Source organism: Bubalus bubalis, chromosome 13, assembly GCF_019923935.1.
Source record: "Bubalus bubalis isolate 160015118507 breed Murrah chromosome 13, NDDB_SH_1, whole genome shotgun sequence".
NCBI classification, from domain to species: Eukaryota; Metazoa; Chordata; class Mammalia; order Artiodactyla; family Bovidae; genus Bubalus; species Bubalus bubalis.
This window is the reverse complement of record NC_059169.1, coordinates 27944726-27964839: the sequence shown is the minus strand read 5'-3', so window position 1 is coordinate 27964839 and position 20114 is coordinate 27944726. Positions and strand designations below refer to the sequence as shown.

General features: G+C 36.2%; 1 non-coding gene across 1 annotated transcript; it reads left to right on the top strand.

The window, feature by feature from the left end:
* The first annotated feature begins 6255 nt into the window (after positions 1-6255).
* On the top strand, positions 6256-6327 carry TRNAQ-CUG. The gene has a single exon. It is a non-coding gene; the product is annotated as a tRNA-Gln (tRNA).
* The last annotated feature ends 13787 nt before the right edge of the window (positions 6328-20114 follow it).

Genomic DNA, 20114 nt, shown 5'->3' with positions numbered 1-20114 from the left:
TTTTAACAGTACATCCATTCAGGACCAAGAGAAAAAAAAAGAGTACCCTTCAACAAGAATTCATTATCGCATGTAAAGTCTAACCCATGGCATATTGACCCAATTAATAGCCTTGAATGTCATCTACTCCCAGAGGTATTTTATTTTTGTCTTGTGTGTTATTTATTTGTGTTGTTTATTTGTGTGTATGTTAGGGAGGAGGAGTTGTGGGATCCCTTAAAAGCAAATAACACATGAAGCTCCACCTCATAGATCACATAACTTAATTTTTTACTAAATCAAAGGATAGACTGTAAATAGCATTTTATAGATTAAAAAAGTTATGACATAGGCAGATAAACTTGTTTAAATTTCATAACAGTGACCTTACAATAAGTTGTCATCTCAGACTGGGAAATCAATAGTTTTAACCAGGTAGTCAACTTTCAAGTATTCATTTTGTTTTATATTCTATCATTACAATTATATTGAAACACTAAATGGGTACTGACAAAAAAAAAAAATGCTTAAATAAAAAGGTACAGCTCAACGAGCTTTCAGGAACTGAACCACAATCAACATCAAGAAACAGAACCACTTAGAAGCAACCACCCTCATGCCTCCTCTTCATCAAATAGCTTTCCCCAAAGGTAACCACTATCTGGATTCACAGCACCATGGATCAGTTCTGCCTTTTGAAAGCATGTAAATGAGATGATACAGTTTTAATTTATGTCTGGTTACTTTTTCTCACTAGGGCTTCCTTACTGGCTCAGACAGTAAAGAATCTGCCTGCAATACAGGAGACTGGGTTCAATTCCTGGGTCAAGAATATCACCTGGAGAAGGGAATGGCAACACACTCCAGGATTCTTGCCTGGAGAATCCCATGGACAGAGGCTTCTTTTGGGCTACAGTCCATAGGGTCACAAAGAGTCGGACACGACTGAGGGACTAACCCTTCACTTTCACTTTTTCTCAAACTCTATTTTAAAAATAGAGCCCTGATGTTGCTTGTTAAGTTCAGTTCAGTCGCTCAGTCACATCTGACTCTTTGTGACCCTGGACTGTAGCACACCAGACCTCCCTGTCCATCACCAACTCCCGGAGCTGGCTCAAACTCATGTCCATCAAGTTAGTGATGCCATTCAGCCATCTCATCTTCTGTCATCCCCTTCTCCTGCCTTCAATCTTTCCCAGCATCAGGGTCTTTTCCAATGAGTCAGTTCTCGCATCAGATAGCCAAAGTATTGGAGGTTTAACTTCAGCATCAGTCCTTTCAATTAATATTCAGGACCTTTAGTATTGACTGGTTGGATCTCCTTGCAGTCCAAGGGACTCTCAAGAGTCTTCTCAAACACCACAGTTCAAAGCATCAATTCTTTAGTGCTCAGTTTTCTTTATAGTCCAACTCTCACATCCATAGATGAATACTGGAAAAACCATAGATTTGACTATGAACTCCAAAATTATAACTCACTGCTGAACAACCATTGACAGGAGAATGTTGGATCCCACCAAAAGAGATAGCCCAATGTCCAAAGGCAAATGAGAAACCCTAGCAAGATTGTAGGAGGGGTATAATCACATTTAGAATCAAATTCCATAGCTGCCAGAGATGCTTGGAGGTCTCAAACAAAGCCTTGTGTGCACCAGGACCCACGTCCCACAGAGATTGAGTGAGACCTGCCTTTGAGTGTTTGAGTGTCTTCTGAAGAGGTACAGATCAGCAGTGGCCTGCTGCAGAGGCAGGGGCTCTGGGTGCAGCAGACCTGGGTCACACATCATGTGGCATAAGCCCTCTTGAAGGAGGTTGCCGTTAACCCCACCATAGAGCCACATCTGAGTAGATGACCCACAAACTGCAGAACAATTATACAAAATAAATTATTGCACAATTAAGAAAGTTTTAGGACCCACAACAGATTTCCCAATGTGGGGATCTAGCAAAGGGACTGAGAACCCCAGGGAATTTGACTTTGGAGGCCAGTGGGATTTGATTATAGAACTTACACAGAACTGGGGAAACAGACTTTGGGAGGGCACACACAAAACCTTGTGCGCACCAGGACCCAGGAGGAAGGAGCAGTGACCCAACAAGAGACTGACCCAGACTTGCCTGTCAGTGTTTAGGAGTCTCTGGTGGAGGTGTGGGTCGGCGGTGGCCTGTTTCAGGGTTGGGGGCCCTGAGTGCAGCAGTGTGTGCATGGACCTTTTGAAGGAGGTCACCATTATCTTCATTGAGAGTGAAAGTAAAGTCGCTCAGTCATGTCTGACTCTGCAACTCCATGAACTGTAGCCCACCAGGCTCCTCTATCCATGGAATTTTCCAGGTAAGAGTACTGGAATGGGTTGCCTTTTCCTTCTCCAGGGGATCTTCCTGACCCAGAGATCAGACCCAGGTCTCCCAAATTGCAGGCTTTACCATCTGAGCCTCCAGGGAAGCCCATTATCTTCATTACCTCGTTCCTTTTGTAGCATCCTTGAAGGCCACACAGAGGGGGTAACACAAGATGGTAGAACCTCCAGAAGCCTAGGGTCCTGTGTCGTGAAGTGAACCCACTGACAGTGAGCATGTAAAATGAGTATAGAATTCACCTCAAGTAGTGGATGTAACAAGAGCAAAAGAACTGGTATATTTGGCAGTGATTTAGCAGTCAGCTTGTAAATGGTAAGAAACTGATATGCATATGCTTAGTCTCTCATTTGTGTCTGACTTTGCCAACCCATGGACTGTACCTCGCCAGGGTCTTCTATCCATGGGATTTCCTAGGCGAGAATACTGGAAGGGATTGCCATTCCCTTCTGCAGGAGATCTTGACCCAGGGATCAAACCTGGGTCTCCTGCATTGCAAGCAGATTCTTTACCATTTGAGCTACTGAGAGGTTGACAAGAACCTGATATGGGAAGTAAGAAATAAATCTGTATACATTATATGAGGACAACTTATTTGGTTACCTTGCTGCCCACTTATCTTCACATTGCAATCAAAATCCCAATGAACTTGTAACTATATGGAAAGCTTTTAAGAAAAAAATGAGGTTAATAGTGTATATTGGTTATTATAATAGTGTGCATTGGTTAGTGGGTTGCCATTTCCTTCTCCAGAGGGTCTTCCCAACCCAGGCATCAAACCCAGGTATCCCACATTGTAAGCAAGACACTTTACCGTCTGAGCCACCAGGGAAGTCCTAGGTTAATATATAGAGGATATATTTGGCAAGATGTTATAAAACAACAATGAGCTCATGAAAGAATGGACTAGTCCATTAGAAGAAATGAAATATGAAGAGAGAATCCAGAATCTGTGTGAATTGTGAACACTGATTGCTTTTAGTAAGAGATGAAATTGAGGAAGCTGTAGAAAAAGATTGATTTAATGTGAATGGCCCATGCAATGCAGTATTAGTTTACGAGAAAAAGTGAGCACCCATTTTTGAAATAAATAGTTTGATAAATATCTGACATAGGCTGTCTTGTTACAAAGGCACCATGAAATCAATTAGGGAAACAGAGTAGATGGTAAGATCCTCACATTTTATATTCCTATCAGCCCTTACATTTTCAATTTTCAGTTGTACAGTCAGACATATCCTTTCAAATTCTCCCAAAATGTTGCAATTTTTAGAGATCAAATTTTACAAGAACATTTCTCACACCTACATTAACATTCTGTCATTAAGGTCTGGCAGCACACTAAGATGTCCCCTAAGATTTTCCTCCTTCTGGTGTATGTGCCCTGCATAATCCTCTGTGAAGATGAAAATGTCACTCCATGATTAGGTTATGTTATACTGCACAGTTGATCTTAAAATAAGATGATTATCTGGTGGGTGTCATCACATTAGTCCTTTAAAAGGTGTTTTCTCTTACTAGTAGAAAAAATGGACATCTGAGAGACAGTCCCAGCTGACCTGAAAGAAAGCAAAAACCCATGCTGTGAACTGCCCATGGAAGCGGGCTGCCCTTTAAAAGCTTACTGTGATCCTAGCAGACAGTTAGCAGGAAAGGGATGACTTTGGTCCCACAATGGCAAAGACATTAAGCTTCAACCATCTACATAAAAGTGGATGAGTTATTTTTTTTTTTTTCCTAATAAACTTTTACAGGACTAAACTAGAACAGAATTGAAACAGAATGTTAAATTTATCCATGGTCAGAATATCCCTATGTTATATGTGACATCCAAGTTTGATTTAAGACAAATAAATGTCTGAATATGAATGGCACATTAATGGATGTCATCTAGTAACTAAGGGGATGATGCTTTTTAGTAAAGCTGAGAGTCTCCCAATCTTCATAAACCCTAGATATATAGTGGGGTTGTGAATTTTTCTTTCAAATATAGATATTCTGCCATAATGCAGAATAAATATATTCTAAGTGGAGAACACTATTTTGGACACTGCTGCTGCTGCTGCTGCTAAGTCACCTCAGTCGTGTCCAACTCTGTGCGACCCCATAGATGGCAGCCCACCAGGCTCCCCCGTCCCTGGGATTCTCCAGGCAAGAACACTGGAGTGGGTTGCCATTTCCTTCTCCAATGCATGAAAGTGAAAAGTGAAAGTGAAGTCACTCAGTCATGTCTGACTCTTAGTGACCCCATGGACTGCAGCCTACTAGGCTCCTCCATCCATGAGATTTTTGAGGCAAGAGTACTGGAGTGGGGTGCCATTGCCTTTATTTGAAAAAGAGAAAAATATATTATTTTAAAAATAGAATGTGCATAAAACAATCATAAGTTAGTTTACACATGTGCTAATATGCACGTATAAATTTTGAATATACATGCAAACACTGAAGTTGAATGTAAAAGAGAGCTTTCTGTGATGGTACAATAGAATGAATAAATATTTGGTAAAATGGAATAAAGCTGTTACATTATCCTAGAAATCATGATGATAAATACATACATATGTATTTTTATGAGATTGTGTATATTTTACCTATACAAAGACACTACAAATTTATTGAATAAGTGGCTTATTTTGAATAAAAGTCTTGCCAGTAATTAGGAGCAATGAAAGGCACTCTTTTAATGATATATATATAGATAAAAGTCTTTAATTTTTATTTGACATGAAATTAGAGTTACAAAGCAGTAGATGAGACTTTCCTTTTTTATTTTGAAGAACTGCTAATAGCATAGTTTCTATGTGCACAGAGAACAAAACACTTGATAGTTATTTTTAGACTATTTGTCATCTATGAGGATTATTTTAAAAAGACAGGGAAATGATAAATTACAATACTCAGTTTGTCTATTGATTATATGCTTGATTTAAGATAGACATTTTTGTGGTAAAAATCTCTTAAATAAATGTTCATTTAGTTGTGTCAGTTTTATTCATGTGACATTCAGACTCATCAGAAGCAACAGTAAAGTTATATTGTAGGCACTGGAAGCTTCCATTCAAATCTGAGTTATATATGAACAGCCTTAGTCATTATCCACTTTTGACTTGAAGGAAATCTGAAAAGACAAACAAGAGTATCTTTCCAAGAGAATGACTCCAACATTCAAGTATCAGCGTTTGTTTAACATCTCTAGTCAGGACTAGCTGGTTTTTGTGTGTACAGAAGCTTGTGCATGTATATAAACATATATACTTAGTGTGAGTTAACTATAATGATTTGCACAGATTTAGCCAGAATTTATTATCAGAATAAAAAACCACCTCTGCAGGGCAGCATCTTCATTCCAGGAAAGAGTTTAGGATCACATTTTGCTATTGGCATCAGGATATGTCCACACTGACTTGTCTATGCATTGTTCTGCTAAAGTAGACATGCCTTCAGGCAGCTCTTGCTGAGCTGTCTGGATACTCAGTGTCCTCTGTTCTTTGATCCATGCATTCTGTACTCTTCATGTCTAAATCCCAAGGATAATATGATCATCTGACTTCCTGACATGCTGACACTTCTCTCTGGGTAGCAAAATGAGCTTATGCATTTATGAATAAACAAACAGACAAATGAAATTGGTGTGTTTATTAATTTCTCCACGCCTTCAGTACAATCTTGGACATGAGCCTTGCTTGTGGCAGTGGGACATTTGTCAATGCGACCCAGGCAGATGCTTGAGAAACACATTCACTTGAGGATTAGGCTCATCTTGCTGTTCTTTGCAAAGCACACAAACATCAAGAGATTTAATACAACCAAGCCTGCTTAAGAAAGACACATGACCTGATATTGGCTGACATGTGAATAAGGTGCCAAAAGCTAACCAGCCAGACAACCACTAAATCTGAAAGACATCATACAGGATGCCATAGTTCCATGGTATAATGGTGAGCACTCTGGACTCTGAATCCAGAGATCTGAGTTCGAGTCTCAGGGGGACCTTTCCCTATAGGCTGTGCCCAGTGTCTTTGGGCTTCCCAGGTGGCTCAGATAGTAAAGAAACAGCCTGCAATGCAGGAGACTCACGTTCAATCCCTGGGTTGGGAAGATGCCCTGGAAAAGGGAATGGCTACCCACTCTAGTATTCTTGCCTGGAGAATTCCATGGACAGGGCAGCCTGGTGGGTTATAGTCTACAGGGTTGCAAAGAGTCAGACATGACTGGACAACTAACATTTGAACATTCTTTGGCATTGCCCTTCTTTGGGAATGGAATGAAAACTGACTTTTTTCCAGTCCTGGGGCCACTGGAAAATTTTCCCAATTTGCTGGCATATTGAGTGCAGCGCTTTAATAGCAGCGTCTTTTAGGGTTTTTAAATAGCTCAGCTAGAATTCCATCCTAAGTATATAGTGTTTACCATTTCTGTAGTCCTTCATGTTTTATTTTAAAGATACTTGGTGAAGCATATTGGGAAACAGAAATGGTTAAAAGACAACTTTTAATTACACCTGACAGAAATTTCTGAGTTACAAACAAAACATGCTTAAATTATTATTTACAAAACTAGTTTCTGGCTATCAACAAATAATTTGCTTTTTCAAAATTATTGCCAAATAATTAACTAATAGATAAAAAACTAAAGAAACTAGAGAAACTTCAATGCTATGATCAAATTAAAACTAATAGTAAAACAAGTATTACTATTTGGAACTACCCAGTGTTTTATTCATGACATTTTAAGCATCAACTCAGGAAATTAAGGATAATGTGAGGAAAAATAATAAATAAGGGAAAATTGGGCCAATTCTTCCTCAATTTTTGATGAGAAAATTTGAAAAGTTAATTTTTTTTATCCAATGTTTAACTATAAACTGGGTGAAAGGAAGAGAAAGAGGAATAAAGGTTTCGAAGAAAAGGGGGAGGACAGTGTGAGCAGTGGAGAAATTAGAGAAAGCCACAACAAAGAGAAAGAGGAAAGAATTATTTTATTTTATTTTATTTCATGAACTGTCTAAAGAACTTGGGTATAACTCTAGGTATCACTTACTGTAAAAGGATGAAGTGCAAGTAAATGACAAAATACTCTGGGAGGTTACAGGAAACAGTAGAATTACAAACACAGCAATTGAATGAGTAAGACCTGGGTTTAAAGCTTTACTTTCCAGATGGAACTATTAAGTAGAAATTACAAAAGCTTTATTACCATAACTTTTATTTTGTATAAAGTGCCAATCTCTAAATTCCATCCAACATAGTAATTAATAACTGTTGTTATTTTTGCCATTTACAACAGAGGTAAGCCACTGGTAAAGAATCTACCTGCCAACACAGGAGATGCAGGTTCAATCCCTGGGTCAGGAAAATCCTCTGGTGAAGGACATAGCAGCCCACTCCTGTATTCTTGCCTTGGAAATTCCATGGACAGAAGAGCCTGGTGGTTTACAGTCCATGGGATTGCAAAAGAGTTGGACACAGCATAGCGACTAAACAACAGCAAGTCAGGGATCTGTAATTTAAGAGGGTTGCATTCAACTTCAGAAATTCAAGAATGGTTAAAAACATTAAATTCAGAGGATTTCATCAGTTTTGATTGGAAAGATAAAAAAAATTATGGTAAATATTGCACAACTAATAATAAGGCTCTTACACTAGATACAGCTTCTCCGTTGGTCAACATTTTAATCAGAGTTGAGTCTTAGGAAATTTTATCTGACAAGAGGGAATGGGATGAATAGAAATAGGGAGATGGAAGAAAGAGGAACTATTAAATGACATTATCAATGTTAAGTCATTAGTGAGATTCTACTTCAGATATTTGAAAAAAATCTGAGCTCAACCATAAATCATTTTGCAGAAGGAAATGGGAACCCACTCCAGTATTCTTGCCTAGAGAATCCCATGGAGAGAGAAGCCTGTCAGGCTATAGTCCATGGGGTTGCAGTGTTGGACACGATTGAGCAACTAACACACATAAATCATTTAAATAAATTCATAGATAGTTAACCATTCCAATTGAAAATCTAGTGATGAATGAACTGGAATCCCCAAACTAAGGATTCATCATTACATAAATATCAGTTCATTGTCACTAAATATTGCTAGACTCTGGGAATACAAACAAAGAGATCAATTCAGTAAATCTCTCTCCTCAACTTCCTCTTTTCAAAAAAAATAGATTTAGGAAGACATTGTTTAAATTGGCAGATGGCACAAACCCAGAGAAAATAACTGATATAGTAAATATGACAAGTTGATAAATTTTTTTCAAAAACCTGAAATTTAGTAAAAACATATAGTTTAAAACCTGTACAGTTATTGAGTGGAACAGTTCATATAAAGTACAATTTAAAGGCTTACCATTATGATCTGACTGCAAAAACAATAACAAAGAAATTTAAGCCTAAGAGCTGTAGAGAACATTTTTTTCTGTGCTTTGCACAAAAACTGGATCCAAAACACAGGCAAGCAGTACATTTGGTTCTTTCTTTCTAGAGAGAGAGAGAGAGAAATAGATTAATCATGATAACACCATTAAATGGTAAATATTTTTCACACAATTCTAATGCATCTGCTCTTTGTCTGATTCTCAGACTTCAATTGAACTGTCACACATAGTCCTCATAAGCACGATTTAACAAGAATATTGTTAAGCTGGATTTCTTCCAAGTGATAGCAGTAAGGATAGAGAGGAAAGAAACCTTGTCAGAGGAGTTCTAAGGGAGAAGATTCTTATTAGACTGGGTGAAATTTCAGACAAATATGATATTTCAGATATTTAAAATGCTTCCTTTGCAAATAGAATTTAAATATTTTACCTATGGCTCTGAAGAGTAGAGATTTTGCAAAGCAAATGTGTGTAATGTCATAAAATCTTTACAATAATTAGAACTGCTACCTTGTAATAGCTTCAGAAGGTTACCTCCAGGGTGAGAATGGTAGGATACTTATCACTGAGTTGTTAAACAGATAATGAATAAAAACTTTGGTGAATGTCAAAGTATGGAGAATTGGCTAATGCAGATAATCTTTTGTTTTCATTCCTTTCCAGTAAGCGCATGGTTCTATAAAAATGAAACACTTGAAATCAATACAATGGATCAAAATCAACATTATTTTGTCATATTTTATGATTGTGTATTTTGTTCAATATGTAGAGCTCATCTTTTGAGTGTAGCCTTTAAAAAAATTCTGAAAAAACTTTTCTCAGGTGTTAATTTGAGATATCCAGATATTCATCTCTGCCTTTAGTGTGTCTCAATCATTTTTTTTTTTTTAACATTTGAAAGTGTGATCTTTATTAGATTGGCTATGGGAGTCAAGCAAATAAATTAGCATTACCTAGGTAGAGAAGGGAATGGCACCCTACTCCAGTCCTCTTGCCTGGAAAATCCCATGGATGGAGGAGCTTGGTAGCCTGCAGTCCATGGGGTTGCTAGGAGTCAGACATGACTGAGCGACTTCACTTTCACTTTTCACTTTTGTGCATTGGAGAAGGAAATGGCAGCCCACTCCAGTGTTCTTGCCAGGAGAATCCCAGGGACAGGGGAGCCTGGTGGGCTGCCGTCTCTGGGGTCACACAGAGTCAGACACGACTGAAGCAACTTAGCAGCAGCAGCAGAGAACAAAAGGGAAAAAAACTCCAGACTCAGATTAAAGTCAGAGTCAGGGCAAGACTGAAATATCTTCCTCTTTCTGGCCCAGTAGGCATGGAAATCACAGTTGACTATTTCCAGACAAGGTGAAATTTCTAATCTGTGGAAACCTGCAGTCTGTCAACAACAGCCAAGTGAAGAAAAAGGCAGGACCCTAACTTCTCTCCCTGAATCAGGAGAGACCTGAAGAAGCACACCTGCTAATCTAATCTTATCTTCTTGAACACTGGCCATGGTCCACACAGAACAGAAAGTTTTGTTTTTATACTGCTGCTGTATATACATTGATAAATCACACATAGGCTTTATTTGTGTGTTTAATGTGTGTTTAAACTTGTCCTGTGTGTTTTCACATGTATATATCCTGACAACTTCTTGATTCTTCAATTAACATTTTGCTTTAAGATCAATAATATTAAAATATATGGTATGGTTATGTTCTATTCTTTAGCTGCCATATAGCATTCTACTTTAAAATGTCCTATAACTTAATGATCTTGCCCCATATTGGTGGACAAGTCATGTTTTTCCAAATTTTATTGCTATAAACAGTATCACACGTATCCTGATATGTGTGTGCAAGAGATTCCTTAGACAATATGGCTAAAAGCAAAATTGCTGGTAAATAGAAGTATTTTCAAGATTACTAAATATTGCTGGATTCACTCTATAAGCTTCCCAGTAGTTAGACTTCCTCAAATACCTGATATTCAATAGGAAATCTGGTTTATTGTTCAAACTAGTATTGATAAAAATCCTTAGATTTTTGTTGATTTAATAGATAAATTTAAAATTTGCTATTGACTATAATGTTTTATTTAGTATTTTTTAAAGTTTTTAAAATCTAAGTAGTCTACAAGGTGCTTATTCGCTCAGTCATGTTTGTGACCCCATGGACTCAGCACGCCAGATCCTTCTGTCCATGGGGATTTTCTAGGCAAGAATACTGGAGTGGTTTGCCATGCCCTAGACCAGGGCGTCTTCCCAACCCAGGGATCAAACCCAGGTTTCCCGCATTGCAGGCAAATTCTTTACCATCTGAGCCATATGGGAAGCCTACAATAGTATGTGATATTTCATTTCATTTTAATATTGTTCATTTTTACCAAAAATTAGCATCAGAATTCATTGACATTCTTCAGTATCTAATTTGATAATCATAGCAATTTAGAGCTTTAGTTTTCTAATGATTAATTTATAACATACAATGCTGAAATAGCTTCATTCTTCAATTAAAGGCTATCTAGTAATTCTGTTTTTATTTGTCATATATTACAGAATATGAGTTACTTGCAATTTATTTACAAATATTGCAACTCTGATTAATGACAGATTTTTTAAATTTTTCTTCTGTTACCTCTGACCAGTTTCAAGATTTTACTAGCATTACAAAGTGATTTTGTTTATTCTTTATCTAATATTATCTTAATATCTTTAGAAAGTAATTGCTTAGTATTTAAAGATTTAGCAAAACGGTATTAAAATTACTGAGTTGAATGTATTTAGAGTAATCAAAGATGACTATATGAAAGAAAATAAGAGTTCTGTCTTCAAATCTTGATTTTACAACATACAGTTTTGCAGATTCAATGATTTTGCAATATACAGTTTTCTCTTTTTGATCATTGGTGATCTTTCTCACTTTTGTTCTTGCTTTTATGCTCACATATATATCTTTCCTTCCTTTCTGTTTATTCTGTGACTGCTATAACTGTGCCTATAAGTTTTCATACAGAGAACTTTTATTATTTTTAGAGTAAATATTTATAAGTCTTACCTATCATTTTCTCTTTTACTCAACATTTATTTGGGAGTACATGCATATAATTTCTAAAGTTATAGTTCATTATACTTTTATTATAGTATACATTTTACCATCAGGGCATGTGATCTGTGTGATAAGTTTTTATATTTTCCTTGGAAGGAAAAATAATATTCCTAAGGGATATTATTTTATAATGCTAGTACAATCTTGAAGTTGTTTAGGAACAATGCAAGGAAAATATAAAAACTTATCACACAGATCACATGCCCTGATGGTAAAAATGTATACTATAATAAAAGTATAATGAACTATAACTTATATCCAACCAGTCCATTCTGAATGAGATCAGCCCTGGGATTTCTCTGGAAAGAATCATGCTAAAGCTGAAACTCCAGTACTTTGGCCACCTAATGCAAAGAGGAGACTCATTGGAAAAGACTCTGATGCTGGGAGGGATTGGGGACAGGAGGAGAAGGGGACGACAGAGGATGAGATGGCTGGATGGCATCACTGACTCGATGGACGTGAATCTGAGTGAACTCCAGGGGTTGGTGATGGACAGGGAGGCCTGGCGTGCTGCGATTCATGGGGTCACAAAGAGTCGGACATGACTGAGCGACTGAACTGAACTGAAATGATATATATATTCTTAAGTTTGAGGAAAAGAATTGACAGTTATATAATGGTAAAGTAAAACTTGTATTGCTATGTGAACCTCCTATTATTTGCTTTTTCTGTGAATATATGGAATATATATTTCTGTCTCTTATGATTGTTGATAGATATATTTGCATTTATGTTAACTATTCTATTTATGCTCTTTTGGTCACTATTTCTCTTTTTCCTTCTTCTTAATATCCACTAAGCTATCCATTGATCTTTCTTTTTTCCCTCTTTATTTCATGGGATTTTGTTGTTTTCCAAGTTCATAGACTCCAGTGTGTCTTATTCAGATGCCAACTCTTAAAATACATCTGGTTCTCATAGCCCCATAGTCTTCTAGTGTCCTCTTATATTGAGTTTATTCTTAATTTGTATAATGAGGAGGTTTCAGTTATTTAAATTGCTACGACAATGTATGTTTTAAATGTTATGGTATACCCAATATAATAGTGGGGTTACATCAGGGGAGTTAGGTCATGTAGGCTTGAGTTGGGGTTCAGTCAGACCAGCCCAATTCACCATATTTATACTTCTATGGATCACAATTAAACACACAAATGTGTGTGTCTGTGTATATATATATACACACTCACACATACACACATATCTATGTGACCTTTATATTTATTATTGCTATTTAATGACTCTCTTTCATAGACAGTAAGATGGATGCATGTAGGAATCATGGCAACACAAAATCCAAACTACATACACTGTTGAATTTGTATGTCCCAGCTATGTCAATGTCTGGTACACTTCAACAATCAACATTTTCTTATTTGATTATAAGTGACAAAATGACTGGAACAGGAAATAAAAATGAATAGTACAGTATTCTTTACAATACATATGGTAATCTGGGGAAAATTCAAAAAGTTCCATTCAGAAACACAAACACAGGAGCTTACCAGGCTCCTCTGTCCATAGGGATTCTCCAGGCAAACATACTGGAGTGGGTTGCCATTCCCTCTTCCAGGGGATCTTCCCAATCCAGAAATCAAACTGGGGTCTCAGCATTGTGGGCAGTTTCTTTACCAGTTGAGCTCCTAGGGAAGCCCCTAATTAAATGTCTAGGATTTATTAACCTGGATAAAATAAACACTACGTATGTGGGCATGTGTACTCAGTAACTTTAGTTGTGTCCCGCTCTTTGTGACCCTATGGACTGTAGCCCATAAGGCTCCTCTGTCCATGGAATTCCTCAGGCAAGAATACTGTACTGGGTTGCCAGGACCTCCTCCAGGGGATCTTCCCGACACAGGAGTTGAACCCATGTCTTCTGCATTACAGGCAGATTCTTTACTGGTGAGCCACTTCAGAAGCCCAAATGAACACTACAGGTGACATTTATTTAAGTAAATGTTCTAGTTGTCAGAGATAAATAACTGGGCTTAATGTACAAATAAAATAATTTGAAAATGTTCTTTCTCTGTCAAAAATAATTTCACCAATGTCTCCAAAATATATTGTTAAAATTCTAGTCATTAAATTTTGTATACAAATGATGTCATGAGTAGTTTACAACTCCTCATAAGGTGAAATATGAACCAAATAACCTCTTACATGTTTCTTTATATTTAGTAAATAATTTATTTCCAGACTTACATACCAAATGGGGCTTCCCTGGTGGCTCTGATGATAAAGAATTCCCCTGCATAGCAGGCAGATTCTTTGCCATCTGAGCCACCAGGGAAGCCCAACTGCACAGTATAACAATTTGAATTTCCTAAATAGAGAATTCCTCTCCTTTAATGTAGCATTGATTTTTTGGGGTGTATCTTGCTCTTCTTCTCATCACATTGTTGGATCTGAGGTTTGGAGAGTTGGCACAAGAAAGTGTTGGTGTTCTGCAACTTTTCTTGCTCTTAGTAATAAATGCCTTGTCCCTGACGCAGCTTTTCATGCCTTTCTCCAGTATATATGTGAAACTGTAGCAGGCTCACTTGTTAGCTTGCAAATATGATAAAACCTTCATATCTACTAGTTGTTAACAAACACTAAATAAGATGGAGCTAATTTGTTTATAAACACAATCACATAACCAGATACAAATTCATATATGAATGCACACATAAAGCTGTGTTTTTCTTTTCTCATGCATTTCAGAGTGTACTCAAGGAAATAAAATAGTTGATGAATATACTTCCTTAGAAAATGTCTATGCCAAGTCTCAAGGCAAAATGTTAGTGAAAAATCTTGAACTGAATTGTTATATAGTGACTTTGAATACACTGCTGTGATAATGATTGTCTTTTAACATTGCATTATCCTTAGAAATTTTTATAACCCATTATTTAGCTTGTTTGACATCTAGACACCTCAAATAGTGCTAAAGCAAAGCATTTTAAACATTTAGGTACATATTCTATGCTTTTAAAAATATGTTTTAGATACAGGTTTCTTTGATCTTATAATAAAATTCCTTAGTTACAAAATCACAGACTGAATGGTCAGAGAGTAATGGAAAGTAATAGAATCTACTTACATAGTCTCTAATATATGTATAAGAAAATAGCAGAGCACAAATAAATGGGGCACATCTAAGCTAATAGCCTGAAGAATTCATTTAAGGGAGTGTTTCCACCCCAATGGTTAAAACCATAGAAAACCAAGTCAAATAGCTCTGAACTTTTCAGAAGCAATGGAGGAAAAAGTGTAAAGTTCAAATGAGAGTATGTTTGATATTAGCTCTGAATAATTAATTGTAAAACGTTTTTCTCTCCTGATGTTTTAAAAATTGCTACACCATAGAAATAATCACAATCGTCACAATATTTATGAAGGCTACTGAGAACTTTACATGTTTAGTATAGGGTTATTTGAGAAATGGCACTTGATTCAATTTTCATCAGATTTCTTATCTTGGAGTATGTGGCGAATTAGAAAATGTTTATCTTTCACTTGTTTGATTCAAATAATACTTATGACCAACTAAAATTTCAGGACTACTAGTTCTAAGTTAAAAGAAGAATAAACAGCACTCTCTGTAAGTAAGAAAGATTTTCAGTTTTTCCTAATCTTTCAAGTTTATCAAAGTGAAATCATGAGGGTCTGACTATATCATAGATGCTTTAAAATGTAATTTACTTTTCCTGTGATTAAGCAAAAGAAAAACAACTCTTCTTCCTAAATATAGTGGAATACAACTTTAATTTAAAGTCCTTAATTTGCTTAATTTGTCAAGTTCATTTGAAAATCAATATGTATATCTGTAACCATTTGTGTCTCTAAATGCAAATACAATATATACCTCAATCTAAATTGTACTGTTCATTATTAGAAAATGCATTTATATTTTAACATGAATAAACTATAATGTAATAGTTTAAGAATTAGTTACATGTGAAATAAAATGATGACCTCACTCTGTAGATACTTTATCAGTAGATACTTTATAAAAACCAATTTATTAAATTACTAGGACTAACTTAAAGAAGTACAGGTTTTCCCAATATCCAAAAGTAGAACAGTCCTATGACATCTTTCTTAAGTTGAAATGGCATACAGGAAATAGAAGAAACAACTACCTTTGGTCATATCTTACTAACTGATGCACAAAGTAAAAGGAGATAAAGCACAAATGCTCACAGACACACTTCAAAGCCATGTCAGTTTGAAGTCGTGATGCTGAGGGTAGTTTCCAGGTCAGGAGACTGGCAGCGCCACTCTGCTGCAGTGGCACTTGTTGCTCAGGATGCGTCCTGCCTCAGTAACTGCTGACTGCAAAACCCATGCTGAGCATTGTTTTCGCTTTTCACCCTTATTTGTGAAAATTCTCTTTGAATCTTTTTTTAGTTAGTGAAAACAGGTACTAATGCAGGTCTTTTGTAAAAGTGAAGTAGTGTAAAGTGAATATTTGAAAAGAGGCTGATGCCTGCATCTCAAGCTGGGCAGCTTAAACAACAGATATTTGTTTCGGAATGTAAGTTAGAAGTCCAAAATCAAGATGTACCTTCTGAGGTCTAAGAGGGAAGGATCTGACCCACACCTTTCTTCTTGGCTCATAGAAAGCTAAATCCTTATGTCTGTTTTTATCGTCTTCATCATGAGAATGGCTCTGTGTCCAAATTTTCCCTCTTAATAGAGACACCAGTCATTATTGAATTAATATCCACTATAATGACCTCGTTTTAACTTATCTCTGTAAGTCTCCTATCTTCCAGGAGGTTACATTCTGAAGTATTGGGGACTGGGTCTCCAACATATACATTTTGGAGGAACATTTGTAACAACTCATAACATCAACTCATAACAACCATTTTGTACCATAAATCTGGAAAATCAAGAATAGTATATAGATTTATTACAAGCTATTTTAAATTATTATTGAAGTAGATTATATGATTTTTACAAAGGCAAACTGATAATTTAAAATAGTGATCATATTTTTCAACACACTGACAACCATATTTTGAGATTTTAACATGATAAACTATAATATGAGAGTATTCCTTATTCTTTATTTTTTGTTTCTAATTTAAAAATCATTTCAAAGCCCAGGACCAGATGGCTTCACTAGTGAATTCTCTCAGACATATAAAGAATAATCATACCAGTGCTTCTCAAATGCCTCCAAAAACTTGAAAAGGGAAAAACATTCTATAAAGCCAGAATTGCCATGATTGGGAAAAAAAAAAAAAGCCAGAAAAGCACACCGTAAGAAATTAAAACTACAGACATTTATCCCCAATGAATAACAGGGATAATGCAATTGCTAATATCAGCAAAATAAATATTATGTTTGATGTTAAATGCAATGATAACAGCACTGGTTATAAAATTGGCCAATTAGTCATGTTCTATTTTAATGGCAATTAATCAGGAAAAAAATGTAATCTTCAATGTCTGCTAGACTTGTCTTGCACTTGAACTTTAACAATCATTAGGATATCTCTAGGGAAAATAATCTAAGTGTAGAAAACTTTGAATATATTATTACTCCTTTTAAAATAACATATACAGCTATGCATGCTAAGTCACTTCAGTCATGTCCAACTCTTTGTCACCCCATGAGCTGTAGTCTGCCAGGCTCCTCTGTCCATGGGAATTCTCCAGGCAAGAATACTGGAGTGGGTTGCATGCCTTCCTACAGGGGATCTCCCCAACCTAGGGACCAAATCTGTGTCTCTTATGTCTCCTGCATTGGCAGGCAGATTCTTTACCACTAGTGCCACCAGGGAAGCCCATATACATGTATATGCATTTTTATATTTATAATCGTAAAATATTATCAAGAAAATATCTAGAGATACCAAGTAAATCTGACCACAGTAATAGAAACACAAAACAGTTTTCATTAATATTACTAAAACAACATCTACATTGTTGTTTCTTGCTGTAAACTTTTATTAAATTACTAGAACTGCCACAACAGTATATTACAGACTGGATGGCTTAAAAGGGAAATTTATTTTCCCGTAGTTCTGCAGGCTAGAAGTCAGAGATACCCCTTTTTGCCTCCTAGTCATGTCTTCACAAACCTCAGGTAAATGAGTGTATCTTCCTATAGATAAATAAACAAAAATACAAATGTTTAAAAACTGTTCTTTCTTCTTTTCATTGCCAGAGTGAATATGTGTGTTTTTGTTTTGATATTCTTTTCTTTGCCTACTTATGTGATATAAGTCGACTGAAACATTACAAGAGATTTAATGCTTGATGTAAGATCATTTGGTATGCTTTCAGTCAATGAAATTTTGGTTATGTTCCATGAAAATGTATTCTTTATTCGCCTTTTCAAACACAATAACTAGTTTATGAGCACTCATTATTATTTTTTGGTTAATTTTGGATCATAATGTCCATCAAGTCAAGTGTGGAAGTTTTACTTAGAGGCACAAAGGATGTTTCATTGATCACACCATTGTGTTTGAAATAGAGTACGGCATAACACATCTCAGACCATAACTGAAGAGGCCTAAGTTTTTTTTTTCCTCAAACTAAACTGATCTTCATTAAAAAAAAAAGTGCATATGCATACCAAAACATCAAAATTTGTCATGAATTAAATGTACATTAAAAGTAAATAATGGTGGTTAGAAACAACAGCTTCTGACTGCTGCTCTTGCAATTCCCTGAGCAATCCATGGATTCCTCCTTCCCATGCCTGGGTTGTTCAATTCCTCCTCCTACCTCAGGAAACCCATTGTTTCTTAAAAAAGAATTTTTTTTCCCCTTGGCTTAAACTAGCCAGAATTGATTTGTGTTGCTTGCAACAAAAAGAACATTAACCAACTCATTCACTAACAGGGTATTTTTAAACCTCATACACAATTGATAGCTGCCTTTCATTATCTGAAGAAGAGCAATATGGAAAATAGACTAAATTTATTCTCTGTAGCTCCAAAGGACCCATAAGTGGAAGTTGCATGGAAATTAGATTTCATCTCAATATGGGAAGAAATTTCAAACAATTGGGGTTGCCAAGGCGATGTAGTGAGTGTTCTGTCCCTGTCAGGAGTTCTGTAGAAGGAACTCTCATGCTAATACCTGTGGATCAGGAAGAATTTTACCAGGTTTTATTTTCTGCATTTGTTTATAAAAACTATATGTATGTGAGGGATTCCTAGGTGGTGCAAGTGGTAAAGAACTCACCTGCCAATGCAGGAGATATAAGAGACGTGGATTCAAACTCTGGTTTAGAAAGATCCCCTGGAAGAGGGAAGAGGGCAATTCATGCCAGTGTTCTTGCCTGGAGAATTCCATGGACAGAGGAGCCTGGTGGGCTACAGTCCACGGGGTCGACAAGAGTGGAACACGACTAAAGTGACTTAACACAAATGTATCAGATATTAATAGTGACTTGGAATGATATCACAATCTGATTAGGATACGTACCTAGATAAATTATATATTCTCAGTGGAATATTAGATGATTCATTAACATTTGAAGAATAGTTTCTAGGTAACTTTCTGCATTAGGATGTCCATTTGCTTCTTGTCTCTAGCAGTTTCCATAGCTGAGAATCTGCCTAGATTTTACATGGCAGTCCAGACAACTTGCCAGAGTGTTGCACTACATATCAGCTAATTGGACTACTAATGAGCTGAGTGACTTTTTAATACCAACTGCCTGCAAACCACCCAGTGTGATTGCAGATGGCCTCTTAAAAGTGAGCCACTTTAGAATTAACACGCCTTGTTTCCTACGAGTCAAGGATGTAAAGCACAAAATGGGAATTTAAACATTTGAATAGCAATCCATCACCCTTCAACACAGCTGGAAACTTGATCTTTTCCTTTCAAGTAATATACAATTAAAATAGCCAGAATTACCATGAAATCAAAAAATTCATATAGAACATTTTATTTTCTCTGTGCTAATAAGAATTATTTCTACGCTAAAGCTGAACAAGTTTCATAATTTTCAGTTATCTCAGTTAAAGCACAGCTTTTACTTGCAGACATACACCTTTGATATTTTAAAATTAAGGCACAGATTAAGAAAAGCAACCTTATATTAAAACCTTCAGATGTAATTTTCATAGATATTTTCTACTTCCTTTACCAAATGGCTGCATCTAGGCTTATATATGTAAAATAAATAAAGCCAGCAATTTCAAAGAAAAAAAAAAACTTAAGCTTAAATCCGTGGGGCTTTGTTTGCTTGTTTTTTTATAGGTAACCATTTGGGGCCTCCAACTATAGTAATCTACTTTCTCTGAAAATGCTCTTCTAATATTGTGGTGCACTGGTCAAGAATCCCCC